This window comes from Pan paniscus, chromosome 1 (assembly GCF_029289425.2).
Source record: "Pan paniscus chromosome 1, NHGRI_mPanPan1-v2.0_pri, whole genome shotgun sequence".
Lineage (NCBI taxonomy): Eukaryota > Metazoa > Chordata > Mammalia > Primates > Hominidae > Pan > Pan paniscus.
This window is the reverse complement of record NC_073249.2, coordinates 210,565,869-210,585,795: the sequence shown is the minus strand read 5'-3', so window position 1 is coordinate 210,585,795 and position 19,927 is coordinate 210,565,869. Positions and strand designations below refer to the sequence as shown.

At 46.2% G+C, this 19,927-nt stretch overlaps 1 protein-coding gene across 1 annotated transcript in view; it reads right to left on the bottom strand.

The window, feature by feature from the left end:
- The window catches only part of FBXO42 (F-box protein 42), a 106,345-nt gene extending 89,166 nt beyond the window's left edge, over positions 1-17,179 (bottom strand). The window contains exon 1 of the mRNA XM_003806235.5: positions 16,910-17,179. The gene's annotated coding sequence lies outside the window, so the exon portion shown is untranslated. The remainder of the gene's footprint in view (positions 1-16,909) is intronic.
- Positions 17,180-19,927: the final 2,748 nt, after the last annotated feature.

Genomic DNA, 19,927 nt, shown 5'->3' with positions numbered 1-19,927 from the left:
CAATCTATTCTTTATTTTGCTGTAGTATTAAACGTCATGATGCAAATCTGGATCAAAAACTTTTGACTGGGCCAGGCACAGTGGCTCATACCTGTAATCCTACCACTTTGGGAGGCTGAGGCGGGTGGATCACCAGAGGTCAGGAGTTCGAGACCAGCCTGGCCAGCATGGTGAAACACCATCTCTACTAAAAATACAAAACATTAGCTGGGCGTGGTGGTGGGCACCTGTAATCCCAGCTACTAAGGAGGCTGAGGCAGGAGAATCGCTTGAACGTGGGAGGCAGAGGTTGCAGTGAGCTGAGATCACGCCATTGCATTCCAGCCTGGGTGACAGTGCGAGATTCCGTCGCGCCAAAGAAAAAAAAAAAAAACCTTTTGACTGTTTTAATGCCTATTCTTTAAAATTCAAGGTTTTTAAATTTTGTTTTGTTTTTGAGATGGAGTTTCGCTCTTGTTGCCCAGGCTGGAGTACAATGGTGCAATCTCGGCTCACTGCAACCTCACTGAACACCTCCTGGGTTCAAGCGATTCTCCTGCCTCAGCCTCCTAAGTTGCTGGGATTACAGGCGCCCGCCACCATGCCCGGCTAATTTTTCTGTTTTTAGAAGAGATGGGGTTTCACCATGTTGGCCAGGCTGATCTTCAACTCCTGACCTCAGGTGACCTGCCTACCTCAGCCTCCCAAAGTGTTGGGATTACAGGCATGAGCCACCGCGTCTGACCTAATCTTACTTTTTGTGTGCCTCTCCTCACTCTGGTCTATTCCTCTCTCCTTCAGCCAAATGATCGTAATATTCTCTCTTCCCACCTCTATGATCCTTTGTTCTTGCTGCCCTTTTTTGTTTGTTTTTGTTTTTTTTTTTTGAGATGTAGTCTAGCTCTGTCACCCAGGCTGGGGAGCAGTGGCGTGATCTTGGCTCATTGCAACCTCCACCTCCTGGGTTAAAGCAGCTCTTTGCCTCAGCCTCCTGAGTAGCTGGGATTACAGGCAGACACCATCACGCCTGGCTAAGTTTTGTATTTTTAGGGGAGAGGGGTTTCACCATGTTGGCCAGGCTGGTCTCGAACTCCTGACCTCAAGCAATCCACCTGCCTCGGCCTCCCAAAGTGCTGGGATTACAGGCATGAGCCACTGTCCCTAGCTGGGCCAAGGTTTAATTTGGACATATTCATAGAAGAAGGATGTCTGGGCTGGGTGCGGTGGCTCACGCCTATAATCCCAACACTTTGGGAGGCTAAGGCAGGTGAATCACCTAAGGTCAGGAGTTCAAGACCAGCCTGGCAAACATGGTGAAACCCCGTCTCTACTAAAAAATACAAAAAATAGCTGGGTGTGGTGGCAAACGCCCGTAATTCTAGCTACTTGGGAGGCTGAGGCAGGAGAATCACTTGAACCCGGGAGGTGGAGGTTGTGGTGAGCAGAGATCACGCCATTGCACTCTAGCCTGGGCAATAAGAGCAAAACCCTGTCTCAAAAATAATAATATAAACATTTCTGCAATTGGACTGTCTTTCCAAACACAAGTGCACATGTTTTATCTAAAATAGTTTCAGCTAAGAGTGCACAGCAAAAACAACTGTCCAAAGATAAAAGAACAACCAAATCATTAGGTACTCAGAGGAAATCTCATTCGATATCTCCTAAGGTTCCAATGCTTCTCAAATTTTAATGTGAATCTAGTTTATAGATTCAGATTCAGTAAGCCTTGGGTGGAACTTGACACTGTATTCTCACCTTGATGATGCCAGCACTGCCAGTTTGGGGACCTTGAGTATCAAGGTCTTCAGTAACCATTAAAATGTAGCTGGTATCAACACTAGATGAGAAAATGGAATCAACAGGTATTGAGAACATGTGCCAGGTGCCTTATCTCATTTAATCTTTACGTCAACTCTGTGAGGAACATATTATCAATTCTAAGATGAGGCTAAGATGAGGAAAATTGAGGCTGAGATAAATTAACTTGCCCATGATTACACAGAACCAGATTTGAACCCAATCATAGGACTCCATTTATTCTTTTTAAGAGATACTATAAATTGTCATTGAAATTAACTTCAAACCATCCTCAAAAGAATAATAGGCCAGGCCGGGCACAGTGGCTCACGCCTGTAATCCTAGCACTTTGGGAGGCCAAGGTGGGCGGATCACCTGAGGTCAGGAGTTCAAGACCAGCCTGCTCAACATGGTGAAACCCCCGTCTCTACAAAAAATACAAAAATTAGCTGGGCACGGTGACAGGCACCTATAATTTCAGCTACTCAGGAGGCTGAGGCAGAAGAATTGCTTGAACCCAGGAGGCAGAGGTTGCAGTGAGCGGAGATCGCGCCACTGTACTCCAGCCTGGGAGAAAGAGCGAGACTCCGTCTCAAAAAAAAAAAAAAAAAAAAAAGAATAATAGGCCAAACACAGTGGCTCACGCCTACACTTTGGGAGGCCAAGGAGGGAGGATTGGCCGGGCGCGGTGGCTCACACCTGTAATCCCAGCACTTTGGGAGGCCGAGGCAGGTGGATCATGAGGTCAGGAGATCAAGACCATCCTGGCTAACACAGTGAAACCCCGTCTCCACTAAAAATACAAAAAATTAGCCAGGTGTGGTGGCAGGCGCCTGTAGTCCCAGCTACTCGGGAGGCTGAGGCAGGAGAATGGTGTGAACCCGGGAGGCAGAGCTTGCAGTGAGCTGAGATCATGCTCCACTGCACTCCAGCCTGGACAACAGAGCAAGACTCCATCTCAAAAAAAAAAAAAAAAAAAAAGAGGGAGGATCGCTTGAGCACTGAAGTTGAGGCTGCAGTGAGTCTCTGCACTGCAGCCTGAGGAACAGAGCATGGCCCTATCTCCAAAAAAAAAAAAAAAAAAAGAATAACAATGTTGCATGACATCTTGTCTTGGATACAGACTTTCACTTTCCTCTATTACCTGTTTCTTCAAAACGTCCTACCTTTTATTGTTATCCCCCTGCTTTGATGCTGGGCATTGTCATCCACACTTGAACCAAAATAGTAGACACCTACCTAACTGTTCTGACTCTAGCCTTTTGCCTCATCAATCTAGAGATTATTCTGCTGTCTCCAGGAATTTACTAAATGTGAGCAGACCAGTAGCACGGTAAAAATAGTGTTTCAAGAGGAATTCAAAGTACTTTACAATCCCACAATGCTCCTATCAAATCTCTCGGGTGGCATATAAACCTAGCTTCCCCACTGATAAACAAAAATATTCTGCAAAGAACATAATACATTTTAACAAGATGCTGTGATGGAATGGAACATTTTATTTCCATTTGTCTTTTTTTTTTTTTTTTTTTTTTTTTTTTGAGACGGTGTTTCGCCCTTTTCCCCAGGCTGGAGTGCAGTGGCACAATCGCGGCTCACTGCAACCTCCGCCTCCCAAGTTCAAGCAATTCTCCTGCCTCAGCCTCCTGAGTAGCTGGGATTACAGGTGCGCATCATCACCCCCGGCTAATTTCTGTATTTTTAGTAGAGATGGGGTTTCACCATGTTGGCCAGGTGGTCTCAAATTCCCAACCTCAAGCGATCCGCCCATCTCAGCCTACCAAAGTGCTGGGATTACAGGCGTAAGCCACCCTGCCCAGCGGTCATTTATCTTTTTTCTAGTGGTGGTCAGGGCAAAGGAATGCCTTCCTGCTTCTGCCTCCTACTCACTTCTCTAGAGCAGAGGAGAGGACCTCCTTCCATCACAAGTCATTTCCTACTCCACTCCACATTAATCATTTCCAGAAGTCCATCTATACCATTACTTATCGACACAATGTCACACTATTTCATATTGTTATAGTTTTTTTGTTTTTGTTTTTTTGAGATGAAGTCTCACTGTGCTGCCAGGCTGGAATGCAGTGGCATGTTCTTGGCTCACTGCAACCTCCGCCACCTGGGTTCAAGTGATTCTCCTGCCTCAGCCTCCCGAGTAGCTGGGACTACAGGTGCGTGCCACCACGCCCAGCTAATTTTTGTATTTTCAGTAGAGACAGGGTTTCACCATGTTGGCCAGGATGGTCTTGATCTCTTGACCTCATGATCAGCCCGCCTCAGCCATCCAAAGTGCTGGGATTACAGGCATGAGCCACCACACCCAGCCATAGTTATGTTCTTATGTAAATTTTCTCAATAACCAGATTACACATTTTTGGTTAATACTTGCACAGCTGGAACAGATTATAAATTTATGAAAGGTAGATAATGTCTTGATTACATCTTATCCCCAGGAAACCTAAAGGACAGTGGTGTATATGCACATGAAGTAAATCTTTGCTTCACCTGATCATAAAAATTACCTGGCCAAGCACGGTGGCTCACACCTGTAGTCCCAGCTACTTGTGAGTCTGAGGTAGAGGATCACTTAGCCTGGAAAATCCAGGCTGCAGTGAGCCATGATTGTACCACTGCGCTCCAGCCTGGGTGACAAAGCAAGACCCTGTCTCAAGAAAAAATTTAAAAAGTAAATTACCATCCTGGCTAACACAGTGAAACCCTGTCTCTACTAAAAATACAAAAAATTAGCCAGGCGTGGTGGCAGGCGCCTATAGTCCCAGCTCTTGGGAGGCTGAGGCAGAAGAATGGCGTGAACCCGGGATGCAGAGCTTGCAATGAGCCGTGATCGTGCCACTGCACTCCAGTCTGGGCGACAGAGCAAGACTCCAGTCTCAAAAAAAAAAAAGTAAATTAAAAAAATTAAAAATCACCTAGCAGGTAGATTTCCTGGAGACTGTTTCAGAAAAATAGGCATGAAAGCAGAAATCTTAATTCTATCAACAAGCACCACAGATCCAAATCCAGAAAACCTTTGGTAGTACTTTTTTTTTTTTGAGACGGAGTTTCACTCTTGTTGCCTAGGCTAGAGTGAAATGGTGCCATCTCGGCTCACTGCAGCCTCCGCCTCTCCCAGGTTCATGCAATTCTCCTGCCTCAGCCTCCCGAGTAGCTGGAATTACAGGCGCCCACCCCGCCCAGCTTATTTTTTGTATTTTTAGTAGAGATGGGGTTTCACCATGTTGGCCGGGCTGGTCTCAAACTCCTGACCTCAAGTGATCCACCCACCTTGGCCTCCCAAAGTGCTGGGATTACAGGCGTGAGCCACCGCGCCCGGCCAACCCTCTACTGAGGGTTAGGGTTTTGCCATGCCAAGGTTAAGTTACTTCTAAAACTTAACCTTATGTTCTCATTTATAATTTTCTTACAATGCTTTATACACTTTACTGAGCAATAGGCTTAAAATATGGTTAATAAAACTTGCAGAAAAATACAAAATAGTATAAGCAGGAGTAGATATTATAGAACAACTGAACCCTTATTTCACAAATGAGGAAAGTGAGGTCAGAAAACCTAAGTGGCTTTAAGGTCATACAGCCAATGAGTAGCAAAAATAGAAACTGTATCTTTTGTCTTTCAGCCCAGCACTTCTTCTATTGTACCATACCAAAATTTATTTATAAAAAATCAGCAGTAAAGCATTATTTACTAATGTCCATCAAAAACAGACCAGTTGAACAAACTCTGGTGCATCCTCACTGTGTAGCTGTGGAAATGAATAAGGACTACCTCTGTTCCAATATGGAATGATCTCCAAAATATACTAGGTGAAAAGACCAAGAGGCTGAGCAGCATATATAGTAGGAAAACCTTTTGCATAAGAGAAAAAAAGAATATATGCAGATATTTGCTTATTATTGCAAAATCCAACATTTAAAGGATAAACCAAAACCAAATAAATATTAGAATGGTTCAAGCACCAACCATGAGACAACCCTTGGCAATTCCTCCTCAAAGTCCCAGCTATAAAAGTGGTAGTAGGCTGGAAGCCGTGGCTCATGCCTGTAATCCCAACACTTTGGGAGGCCGAGGCGGGCAGATCATGAGGTCAGGAGTTCGAGACCAGCCTGACCAACATGGTAAAACACTGTCTCTACTGAAAATGCAAAAATTATTTGGGAGTGGTGGTGCACGCCTGTAATCCCAGCTACTCAGGAGGCTGAGGCAGGAGAATCGCTTGAACCTGGGAGGTGGGGAGGCAGAGGTTGCAGTGAGCCGAGATTGCACCCCTGCACTCCAGCCTGGGCAACCAAGTGAGACTGCGTCTTTTAAAAAAAAAAAAAAAAAAAAAAGTGGCAGTAAGTTTGAGTGGTGGTCCCTACTATTTGATATTCTTAAAAGTTCTGGGCCGGGTGCGGTGGCTCATGCCTGTAATCCCAGCACTTTGGTAGGCCAAGGCGGGCGGATCACCTGAGGTCAGGAGTTAGAGACCAACCTGACCAACATGGAGAAAACCCCGTCTCTACTAAAAATACAAAATTAGCCAGGCATGGTGGCATCTGCCTGTAATCCCAGCTACTCAGGAGGCTGAGGCAGGAGAATCGCTTGAACCTGGGAGGCGGAGGTCGCGATGAGCCAAGATCGCGTCATTGTACTCAAGCCTGGGCAACAAGAGAGAAATTCCGTCTCCAAAAAAAAAAAAAAAGTTCTGGGCCAGGCGCAGTGGCTCATGTCTGTAATCCCAGCACTTTGGGAGTCTGAGGTGGGTGGATCACCTGAGCCCAGGGGTTCAGGACCACCCTGGACAACATGGCAAAACCCTAACTCTACAGGCCAGGCGCAGTGGCTCACGCCTGTAATCCCAGCACTTTGGGAGGCCAAGACGGGCGGATCACTTGAAGCTGGGAGTTCAAGACCAGCTTGACCAACATGGAGAAACCCCGTCTCTACTAAAAATACAAAATTAGCCGGGTGTGGTGGCACATGCCTGTAATCCCAGCTACTCAGGAGGCTGAGGCAGGAGAATTGCTTGAACCTGGGAGGCGGAGGTTGTGGTGAGCCGAGATCACACCATTGCACTCCAGCCTGGGCAAGAAGAGCGAAACTCTGTCTCAAAAAAAAAAAAAAAAACCCTAACTCTACAGAAACAATGGACACGGTGGCACCTGCTTGTAGTCTCTGCTACTAGGGAGGCTGGGGTAGGAGGGTCACCTGAGCCTGGAGAGGTCAATGCTGGAGTAAACCGTGATCGCCCACTGCACTCCAGTCTGGGAGGCAGATTGAGATCCTGTCTCAAAAAAAAAAAAAAAAAAAAAAAAAGTTATAGTAATACCATCTCCTCCCTTTTGTTCCCCTGACCCTTAATAGTTTCACCCTACAGTAATTAATTTCTAAGTTACCTACTGCTATGGTTTAGATAAGGTTTGTCGCCACCAAAACTCATGTGGAAATTTGATCCCCAATGTGGTGGTGTTAGGAGGTGGGGCCTACTGGGTGGTGTTTAGGTAATGGGGGCAGATCTCTCATGAGTGACTTGGTGCTGTTCTCCTGGTAGTGAGTGAGTTCTGGCTCTCCGAAACTAGATTAGTTCCTGGGAGAGTAGGTTGTTATAAATCAGGCCATCCCCAACGTTTCCCCTATTCACGTGTCAACTTCCCCTTTGACCTTTCCTGCCACACTGTGATACAGCTGGAAAGCCCTGCCAGAAGCCAGGGCCATGGACTTGAACTTCCTAGCCTGTAGAACCATGAGCTAAATAAACCTCTTTTCTTTATATAATAAATTACTTAGTCTCAGGTATTCTTTACAGAAACACATAATGGACTAAGACACCTACTCTACCATCTTTTGCCCTTCTGGTGTTATAACACATATGTAACCAATTCCCTATATTAAATTTCCTCTTTGAAATATTTAGTATATTTTCCAGTTTTTGGCTGGATCCTGATGGATAAAAAATTCTAAGGATTTAGAAGAACTGCAGGCTAGGCGCAGTGGCTCACGCCTGCAATGCCAACACTTTAGGTCAAGGCAGGTGGAGGATTGCTTGAAGACACGAATTCCAGACCAGCGTGGGCAACATGGCAAAACTCCATCTCTACAAAAAACACAAAAAAATTAGCCTGGCATGGTGGCATGTGACTGTAGTCCCAGCTACTCAGGAGGCTGAGATGGGACAGTAACTTGAGCCTGGGAGGGAGAGGTTGTAGTAAGCAGAGATCGCACCACTGCACTCTAGCCCAGGTGACAGAGCCAGACCCTGTGTCTAAAAAAATAAAAATCAAAAAAATTCCCAGCACTTTGGGAGGCCGAGGCAGGTACATCATGAGGTCAGGAGTTCAAGACCAGCCTCGCCAAGATGGTGAAACCCCATCTCTACTAAAAATACAAAAAATTAGCCAGGCGTGGTGGTGGGTGCCTATAATCCCAGCTACTTGGGAGGCTGAGGCAGGAGAATCGCTTGAACCCAGGAGGTGGAGGTTGCAGTGAGCCCAGATCGTGCCATTGTACTTCAGCCTGGGTGACAGAGACTACGTCTCAAAAAAAAAATATTGGCCAGGTGTAGTGGTGCCCACCTGTAGTTCTAGCTACTCAGGAGGCTGAGGCAGGAGGATCGCTTGAGCCAGGAGATTGGGGCTGCATTGAGCCATAATCACACCACACTTTAGCATGGCAAAAGAAAAACAACAACAAAAAAACAAAACTGCAAAGGGATCTTTTTTTTATTTTTTTGAAACAGAGTTTCACTCATGTTGCCAAGGCTGGAGTGCAATGGCGCGATCTTGGCTCACCGCAACCTCCACCTCCCAGGTTTAAGCGATTCTCCTGCCTCAGCCTCCCAAGTAGCTGGAATTACAGGCATGTGCCACCACACCCAGCTAATTTTGTATTTTTAGTAGAGATGGGGTTTCTCCATTGTTGGTCAGGCTGGTCTCGAACTCCTGACCTCAGGTGATCCACCCGTCTCAGCCTCCCAAAGTGCTGGGATTACTTTAAGTTAGCTTCAGGTATTTTATTAGTAGTAATATGGAATATATATAATTTTTTTTTTTTTTTTTTGAGACAGAGACTCTACCGCCCAGGCTGGAGTACAGTGGCTTGATCTCAGCTCACCGCAACCTCGGCCTCCCAGGTACAAGTGATTCTCCTACCTCAGCTTCCCAAGTAGCTGAGATTACAGGCACATAACACCACACCCAGCTAACTTTTTTTTTTTTTTTTTTTTTTTGTATTTTTTAGTAGAGACGGGGTTTCCACATGTTGGCCAGGCTGGTGTCAAACTCCCAACCTCAGGTGATCTGCCCACCTCAGCCTCCCAAAGTGCTGGGATTACAGGCGTGAGCCACAGCACCCATCCAGTTGTTACATTTTTAAACCTTCTTATACATACATAGGATAAAGCAAATAAATGTTAATATTATTAAAACCAAATATTTCAGTATGAGACAAATATAAAATCAAAAGAAAAAATCCCATAAATGTGTTAAATTCAGTTGTAAATATCAATATAAAGTTCTGATTTCTAATAAAAATATTTTCTGGGCCGGGCATGGTGGCTCACACCTGTTATCCCAACACTTTGGGAGGCCAAGGTGGGTGGATCATCTGAGGTCAGGAGTTTGAGACCAGCCTGGCCAACCTGGTGAAACCCCATCTCTACTAAAAATACAAATATTAGCTGGGTGTGGTGGTGGGCGCCTGTAATCCTAGCTACTCCGGAGGCTGAGGCAGGAGAATCACTTGAACCTGGGAGGCGGAGGTTATAGTGACCCAAGATTATGCCATTGTACTCCAGCCTGAGAGACAGAGTGAGACTCCGTCTCAAAAAAACGACAACAACAACAAAAAATATATATATATTTTCTGAGCCAGGCGCGGCAGCTCACGCCTGTAATCCCAGCACTTTGGGAGACCAAGGCAGGCGGATCACGAGGCCAGGAGTTCGAGACCAGCCTGGCCAACATGGTGATACCCCATCTCTACTAAAAATACAAAAAATTAGCTGGGCGTGGTGCAGGACACCTGTAATCCCAGCTATTTGGGAGGCTGAGGCAGGAGAATTGCTTGAACCCAGGAGGCGGAGGTTGCAGTGAGCTGACATCCTACCACTGAACTCCAGCCTGGGTGATGGAGCGAGACTCTGTCTTAAAAATAAAATAGAATAAAATAAAATAAAATTTTCTAGTTGTGACTACTGAAAGGACCTAGAAACAATGAAGACCCTGTAGCAATGAGCATCCCTAGCACACAGATCCTGGTTTCTACTGGCATTCCCTGTAAAAGACACTGAGTCGCCGGGCGCGGTGGCTCACGCCTGTAATCCCAGCACTTTGGGAGGCCGAGGCAGGCGGATCACAAGGTCAGGAGATCGAGACCATCCTGGCTAACAAGGTGAAACCCTGTCTCTACTAAAAATATAAAAATTAGCTGGGCATGGTGGCGGGCGCCTGTAGTCCCAGCTACTCGGGAGGCTGAGGCAGGAGAATGGCATGAACCGGGGAGGCAGAGCTTGCAGTAAGCCGAGATCAAGCCACTGCACTCCCGCCTGGGCGACAGAGCGAGACTCCGTCTCAAAAAAAAAAAAAAAAAGACACCAGGTCTTCTTAGAAAAACAACTAATTTCACTTCAATGACAGGTAGAGTACAAGGTGAATCCGGGATAGCTTGTTGTGACAAAAAATAAGGAAGCACTCCAAGACCAAAGGTGACATATCAGAAGGACACACCACCAACTTAAGGAGGCTTATGCTGGCCAAATTTCAGGGTCAGAACGACTAATGGTGAGAGCAAAGTGTAAAATAATGAATAAATTAAAATCCATGTACAATATAGTGATACAGAAAGTAGCAAGGAAACTTATTTGCTACCACTGAGGTGACCACTTCACCAATTCTTTACGAAGAAATTTATAATGAAAAGCAAAAAAGTAAACACCCTACCTTATTAGAGATCAATAAAGGAAACATTTGAAAGTGCATTTACCCCCATACTAGTGAATTCCTTAAAACAACTGAAAGTATCCTAAATAGAAAATATTCTAAGGGAACATTACCAGCTAAAACCAAAACATGCTTGCCTTTATAGAAATTAAATGAACTACTTCAAATCTATTTATTACTAGAAAACAAGAGAGCGAGGCGTAGTGGCTCACACCTGTAATCACAGCACTTTGGGAGTCCGAGGCAGGCGGATCATGAGGTCAGGAGATCGAGACCATCCTGGCTAACACAGTGAAACCCCGTCTCCACTAAAAATACAAAAAATTAGCTGGGCGTGGTGGTGGGCGCATGTAGTCCCAGCTACTGAGGAGGCTGAGGCAGGAGAATGGTGTGAACCCGGGAAGCAGAGCTTGCAGTGAGCCGAGATTGCGCCACTGCACTCCAGCCTGGGCGACAGAGCTAGACTCCGTCTCGGGGAAAAAAAAAAAAAAAAAAAAAAAACAAGAGATAATAAGTTACTAAGCTAAATTACTGTACTGAACAGTACAGTTTTTTGTTTTTTTTTTCTGAGACAGAGTCTCACTCTGTTGCCCAGGCTGGAGGGCAGTGGAGGGACATCAACTCACTGCAACCTCTGCCTCCTGGGTTCAAGTGATTCTCCTGGCTCAGCCTCCTAGGTAACTGGGATTACAGGCACACACTAATTTTTGTATTTTTAGTAGTAGAGATGGGGTTTCACCATGTTGTCCAAGCTGGTCTTGAACTGCTGACCTCAAGTGATCCACCCACCTCAGCCTCCCACAGTGCTGGGATTATAGGCATGAGCCACCGCACCTGGCCTGTCAGAATAGTACAATTTTAAAAGTGACTATTGCCATATATAATAACTATACATTTATCAGATTTATATAGTATACATATATAAATACACTTATCTGTGTGTGTGTGTGTGCATCAAAGCATCACAAGATACATCCACCTTTGAAGCAAAACACTGGAAAAAATTAAAAACTCAGAAAAAAACTTTACAGGCCAGCACAGTAGCTCATGCCTGTAATCCTAGCACTTTGGGAGGCTGAGGCAGGTGGATCACTTGAAGACAGGAGTTCGAGAGTAGCCTGGCCAACATGGTGAAACCCCATGTCTACTAAAAATACAAAATTAGCCAGGCATGGTGGTGTGCACCTGTAATACCAGTTACTCAGGAGGCTGAGGCAGGAGAATCATTTGAACCCAGGAGCAAAGGTTGCAGTGAGCCAAGATGACGCCACTGCCCTCCAGCCTAGGCAACAGAGAGAGACTTCCTCTCAAAACAAACAAACAAACAAACAACTTTACAAATTAAAAAGTAGAAATTTCAGGCAGGGCACTGTGGCTCACGCCTGTAATCCCAGCACTTTGGGAGGCCAAGGCCAGCGGATCACCTGAGATCAGGAGCTCCAGACCAGCTTGGCCAACATGTTGAAACCCCATCTTTACTGAAAATACAAAAATTAGGCAGGCACAGTGGCTCCCGCCTGTAATCCCCACACTTTGGGAGGCCGAGGCGGGCAGATCACGAGGTCTGGAAATCGAGACAATCCTGGCTAACACAGTGAAACCCTGTCTTTACTAAAAATACAAAAAATTAGCCGGCCGTGGTAGTGGGTGCCTGTAGTCTCAGCTACTCAAGAGGCTGAGGCAGGAGAATGGCGTGAACCCGGGAGGCAAAGCTTGCAGTGAGCCGAGATGGCGCCACTGCACTCCCGCCTGGGCGACAGAGCAAGACTCTGCCCCCGCGCCACCCCCTCCAAAAAAATACAAAAACTTAGCTGGGCGTGGTGGCGGGTGGCTGTAGTCCCAGCAACTCGGGAGGCTGAGGCAGGAGAATGGCGTGAACCTGGGAGGTGGAGCTTGCAGTGAGCCGAGATCGCGCCACTGCACTCTATCTAGCCTGGCGACAGACCCGAGACTCCGTCTCAAAAAAAAAAAAAAAAGAAAAAAAGAAAAGAAAGACTTGCCTATAAGTCATAAGCTGTATTATAAGCTTAATGCTGGACAATTTTTAAATGACTTGTCTGTAAGTCATATCCTTGTATATGTAGCAAGCTGTCACATTATAGAAAACTGAACACATCACCTTCACTTTTCCATCAGCCGCAACTTTAGAGCACTCATTTTCAGTTAAGATACAGATGGTATATGTTCAGTAATACAGTGCCACATAAAAATTTCACTCAATCCAAAAATTCGAAGTTTTTGCAATATAGGCAACAACACGCTAAATTAATTGTACAACAACTACAGCACTAAGGTGAATAACTTGTACTGGGATACAGAAGTTCAATATCAAAGCTACTAGCAACACCAATCCACATAGATTCTATAAAAGTTTAGTGTAATTCGTTGGGAGCGGTGGCTGAAGCCTGTAATCCCAGCACTTTGGGAGGCAAAGGTGGGCGGATCACATGGTCAGGAGTTCGAGACCAGCCTGGCCAATATGGTGAAATCCCATCTCTACTAAAAAAAACTACAAAAATTAGCCGGGCGTGGGGCGGGCGCCTGTACTCCCAGCTACTCGGGAGGCTGAGGCAGGAGAATCGCTTGAACCCAGGAGGTAGAGGTTACAGTGAGCAGAGATTGCACCACTGCACTCCAGCCTAGGCGAGAGCAAGACTTGGTCTCAAAAAAATAAAAAAGAAAAAGAAAGTTTAGTGTAATTCTCACTTAAGCGGTCAGCTTCAATCAAAAAGGAATTAAGATCTTCTCATTTTATTTATTGTTGGGAAAAAGGAGACAGTACTAATAACCACCTATAATCAACACTGTAAGGAATAACAATTAAATATTTACTGTATTAATTAAATGTCATCAAATTAAAAACACAGTGCCTCTTGTACTAGTTTACAAAACAAAAACAAAAAAGCATCATCACTCTAAAGTTGTCACCACTTAGTAATCTGAGATATTTTAATTGCAGCTGCAATGTTTGTGTTTGTTGCCTGTGTATATGACTCATATAGAAAGGTTTTCCCAAGACTGCTGGATTTTTGAGAATGCAGAAGCCATAACTGGGGCATACTGTGTGGGAACTGTCATGACAGTGAATGAATAAAAGGGGAAAAGAACCCATGACAGAATTTTTTTTCAAGTTTTTATAAAAAGCAAGTCACTCACTAAAGGCAGACTCTGCAGAATAATAGGAAAGGTTGGGGAAAAGCCATCCCTGCTCCAAGAAGCCTTCCTTGACTCTCTTGGTTGGATTCAGTGCACTTCTTACACTACATAGCACTTAACGGGTTTCCTTGTCTGGCTCCCCAGCCATACTATATGCAACTTCAGACCAAAAGCTGTCTTAAATTAGTACCTACTTCCCAAAACACCTGCCATATGGAGGGCCCTCAGTAGGTGGTTCATAAATAGGAATAATCAATTTTACATTTACCTTTTATTTTACATTTTACAAAGCACTTTCACGAACACTATCTTTTCTGATCCACATTAACAATCGTGGGAAGGGCTTTATTTAATCAAATGGCTTCTGGTTTTATAAAGAGTTAATTCAGGGCCGGGCGCAGTGGCTCAAGCCTGTAATCCCAGCACTTTGGGAGGCCAAGGCAGGTGGATCGCCTGCGGTCAGGAGTTCAAGACCAGCCTGGCCAACATAGTGAAACCTTGTCTCTACTAAAAATACAAAAAATTAGCTGGGCATGATGGCAGGCACCTGCAATCCCGGTTACTCAGGAAGCTGAGGCAGGAGAATCGCCTGAACCGGAGAGGTGGAGGTTGCAGTGAGCCGAGATCATTGCACTCCAGCCTGGGAAACAAGAGCAAAACTATGTCTCAAAAAACAAACAAACAAAAAGAGTTAATTCAATGACTAAAACAATTCTGAAATCACAAAGATAATTACGTATTTGTTCATCTTTGAGATAGCTTCTCCCTGGGACCTCAGTGTTCTCATAAAACTCAGACGTTTTGTTAGCATTTTCTTTGCTTGCTCTCCATAATAGGTAGGACTCACCCTGCCTGAATCTTACTCAGGGTTTAAACCACATAAAGCTGTTATTAAAGACCCCTCTAGAAATCAGACAAGAAGAAGCATCCTAAGCTATTTTTTTTCTGATCCTGTTCTTTTTGTAACTAAGGTAAGGAATTGCAAAGGTCAAAATCTGGAGAGCAAATGATGTCATGGATGTCATGAAGTTGCATCAATACCTGATGATGATTTAGCATAACAGTGCAACATATTATGCCAAGAAGCATAATGATGAGCCACCAGGATGTTTTACTGCATTAATTTCATGACTCTTTATTAGCAAATTGATATGCAAAGTAGCTCTCCAATTTTCTACCACAGAGAAGCTGCTGGTTCAGATTTACATCTTTAGCAAAGACACTAAGAAAATCGACAAATTTCTATGGAAAAGTCTTTGATTTAAAAATAGAAAAGGAGGCTGGGCACGGTGGCTCAAGCCTGGGGTGGGGCAGGGTATCGCTTGAGACCAGGAGTTTGAGATCAGTCTGGGCAACATGGTGAAACCCCGTCTCTACTAAAATTACAAAAAAAAAAAAAAATAGCGGGCGTGGTGGCGCACACCTGTAATCCCAGCTACTCAGGAAGCTGAGGCAGGAGAATCGCTTAAACCCAGGGGATGGAGATTGCAGAGAGCCGAGACTGTGCTACTGCACTCCAGCCTGGATGACAGAGTGAGAGACTGCAAAAAAAAAAAAAAGAAAGAAAGAAAGAAAGAAAGAAAATGGTCAAATAATAACCTAAACAGTTGTCATTTTAACAATGAAAAGCTTTTTAAGATACGCAACATGCCTATGGATCAATGTAGATTGAATCATCTATTTATACTGGCTTGTCAAAAGCAAACAGTTACTGGGTATAAAATGACAACATACAATAGAAAAGACACCCAATCAGATTACACACGTGAATACACTCAAAGTTAGCAATTTAACACAGCATCACTAATGGCCATAAGATATACAGACTTAATTCTAAATATTCAATTCTAAATGATGGTACTTCCCCCAAATTTTCCTTGCCTCTTTAAATCCATGATGTCATCATTCTTAAGCAGAAGTAAAGCCAATTTGTTACAAAAGATATTTTGGTGTGTCCAAGCAAAAGCAATCGCCTCAACAATTCTGCATAGCACAAGTTCAGTGAAGCCATCATTCCTCAAGAAAGAGACCACAAGGCTTCAAACCGACTTCCCTACATGACAGAAACACAATCGAAGTCTCCCAATTAGCATTTAAACAGCAATAAAAGTTGTTCTCAAAAAGGAACAACATAGTTTCAACGTCGGGGCCAGCAACTGCCAGCAAGTAAAACTGGTAATGTGTCAGAATCTTCATCTAGATCGATCAGAATCCCACCACAGAAAAATCCAGACTCTGGCAATTAAGAAATGAGGCTTTTATTTTCCTAACAGAAATCGGGAGATTTAACAGACAAAGCAATTGGTTATTCTGAATCTTAACAAACCGAAGGTTTCAAACGAACTCAGCGCTGAAGTTACTCTGCAGCGACCATCAAGATCTCACAATCGTTTTCTCTTTGCTTACAAATTCGTTCCCACCCTCCACCGTTCCCTTTGCACACACAATTCTCGCCAAGAGAAGCCTTCCACAGTCACAGCATGGATTGCTGTCTCAAGCAAGGAGATCCGCAGTTCCCATTTCTCTAGGGGAACACTCAACAAGCTAGGGGATAGGAAAGGCCTTTTGTGTTTTATTTAACGTAAACCAATTCCAAAATTATCCCTTTGCAGCTGCAGGTTCAGAGATGCTAGCCCCCAGCCGCAGCCCCAATTTTGATGGGCACCCGACCCCCGACTCCTCTCTCGCAAAGGAGTGAAATGTTCGGAGGAGCGATGAAAGATTACCTGACACCCTAAAGCCATCCTTGCCCGGGCCACACACCCCTTCACTGCCCGGGTGAGGGGACGAGAACCACCCTGCTGAGGAGAGGGGGTGGGTTCGCTCCCAACCCAAGGGCTGGCTGGAAAGGAGCTCTCCTCCTCCTCGTCTCACTCGAGGACGGCGATAGCAAGTCACCCTGCCCAACCAGGACCGACCCCCGCGTGGGATACGGGGCCTGCGTCAGACCCCGGGCGCCCGCTGCCCCTTGCCAGTCCCGGGCATAAAGGGCAGAAGGCGCCGGCTCCCCTCTGCGGCCCGGGGAGGAGGAGAGGCCTCACCTGGCCCAGCCCGCTCCACGCTCTCGGGTTCGCTCCGCTGGCGACGGTAATGAGGGAGCCAGGGACAGGGCCAGAGCAGAGGCGCTCTGCCTCAGGCCGCGACAGCCGTGCTCGGGGCTCCTCACAGCTGGCGGGACCCCGAGCCGCCCGGAGCCGCCATCTTCCTCCACTCAAACGCCGCCGCCGCCGCAGCTGCTGCTGCTCAGGCCGGGAGAAGACAGCGCAGAGCGCGCATGCGCCGGGGCGGGCGCGGAGGACGCGCGCGCACTCACGTCAGCGCGGCGGGCTGGCGAGGGGCGGCCAGTGGGCGGCGCAGTGTTGAGAAGGGCCGTGGTCACAGGCCGAGGTTCTGTGGAGGGTGGAATGCGCTCGGGGGAGCGAGGCTTCCGCACCCGCCTTCGCCGCGTCTCTAGCGTCGACCTGATAGCCGCACCCACCGTCCGCTGCACTGTCTGGGGCAACTGGGTGGTTTTCCCGGTGGTTTGAGACTAACATTTAGCCAGGAATTAACTCACTTCTACCCCGAGGGCCCGATGAGCAGAGAGGGCTATGGCGGATGGGAGTGCCCTTGGATATCGCCAAGGGGAGGGAAACTGTGCTTGAGGTGTGCAGGAGAAGTCTTCCCTTAACCGTAGCCTCGTAGCAACCACTGTGTGAGTTCTTACTAGCTCCACTTTTCAGATGAGGAAACTGAGGCACAGAAAACGATCACTTATTTGCCCGGAGTCACACACCTATCAGTGGAGGTGGGGCGGCGCGGGAAAGAGGATTTAAACTCAGGCTTGTCTGGTTCCCAAGCTCCTTTACTTCCTACTAGCTAGGGGATAGGATCCAGCAAAGTCCCCCTTCTCAAGGGAGCAACCTGGTGTGTAGGTGAGAATCTTCATGAGCCCAGCCCTACAGCATGTGGTCTAAGGAAATGCCAGATACAGAGTCAAAGGCTTCAGTCTAAACTCTGTAAGCCAAAAAAACAAAACAAAACAAAACAAAAACCTAAGCCCCCACCCCCCCCCCCAACACCAAACCATCTGAACGGACTTCCTCCTAGGCCAGGGCAGTCTAAAATGTAACCAACCTGAGAGACTGGTTCAGGCCATGACAGGAAGCAGGACATGAGACATGCCTCATTACATCCTTCAGCATTGACATCAACACAACAGACCTTAAGACTGGTAAGAAACATTTACAATCTGTTCTCTCTGGAGCCCACCTACCACTTGGAGGCTTCACGTGCATGATAAAACTTTGGTGTCCACAATCCCTTATCATAACCCAGACATTCATTTCTATTGATAATAACTTTTTTTTTTTTGAGACAGGGTCTAACTCTGTTGCCCAGGCTGGAGTCCAGTGATGAGTTCTTGGTTCGCTGCAACCTCTGTCTTTCAGGCTCAAGCTATCCCTCCTACCTTAGCCTCCTGAGTAACTGGGACTACAGGCGGGCACCACCACGCCTGGCTAATTTTTCCATTTTTTTTGTAGACACAGGGTTTCGCCATGTTGTCCACTCTCATCTCAAACTCCTGAGCTCAAGTAATCCACTTGCCTCGGCCTCCCAAAATGCTTGGATTACAGGCCTATTGATAATAACTATTTCAACTCATTGCCAATCAGAAAATGTTTAAATCTGCCTATAATGTGGAAGCCCCCACTTCAAGTTTCCGGTCTTTCTGCACCGAACCAATGTAGTTTTTATTTATTTATTTACTTATTTTTATTTATTTGTTTATTTTTTTGAGACTGAGTCTTGCTCTGTCGCCCAGACTAGAGTGCAGTGGCACCATCTCCGCTCACTGCAACTTCCGCCTCCTGGGTTCAACCGATTCTCCTGCCTCAGCCTCCCGAGTAGCTGGGATTACAGGCGCCCGCCACCGTGCCCAGCTAATTTTTGTATTTTCAGTAGAAAATACAAAATTCAGTAGAAAATACGGGGTTTCACCATCTTGGACAGGCTGGTCTCAAACTCCTGACCTCGTGATCCACTCACCTCGGCCTTCCAAAGTTCTGGGATTACAGGTGTGAGCCACGGCGCCTGGCCTTTTTATGTATTTATTGAGACAGGGTCTCACTCTTCGCCCAGGCTGGAGTGCAGTGGTGTGATCTCCACTCACTGCAACCTCTGCCTCCCGGGTCCAAACGATTCTCGTGCCTCAACCTCCTGAGTAGCTGGGATTACAGACATGTGCCACCACACCCAGCTAATTTTTGTATTTTTAGTAAAGACGGGGTTTCACCATGTTGGCCAGGCTGGTCTCGAACTCCTGCCTCAGTTGATCCACCCGCCTCGGCCTCCCAAAGTGCTGGGATTACAGGCATAAGCCCCTGCACCTGGCCCTGTATTAATATATCTTAAATGTATTTGATTGATGTCTCATGTCTCTCTAAAATGTATAAAACCAAGCTGCTTCCCAACCACCTTGGGCACATGTTCTCAGGATCTCCCAAGGGCTGTGTCATGGGCCATGGTCACTCATATTTGGCTTAGAATAAATCTCTTCAAATATTTTACAAAGTTTCCTCCTAGGAAATCTCATGGGGCATAGGGCTGGGCCAGAAGCCAAGTTCCCCTCAAGTTGGAGGCAAGGCCTCTTTGAGCAGACTTGGGTCACCATTACCCATAGAGAGCTGTATGAGCCAGAGGCGGTGGTGCACACTTGTCAGCCCAGCACTTTGGGAAGCCAAGAGGGGAGGATCGCTTGAGCTCAGGAATGCAAAACCATCCTGGGCACCATAGCAAGACCCCATCCCTACAAAAAGTTGAAAAATTAGCTGGACATGGTGGCATGTGTACCTGTAGTTCTAGCTACTTGGGAGACAGAGGCAGAGGGTTGCTTGAGCTCAGGAGTTGGAGGTTGCAGTGAGCTATCATCACCTCACTGCACGCCAGCCTGGGTGATAGAGAGAACCCATCTCAAATAAATAAATAGAAAGCAGTATATTCTTACGTTCTTCAAACCTGAATAATGCAAAGTCCCCTAGGGATACACTCAGGGAATCCCAGTGGGAGAAACATTGATT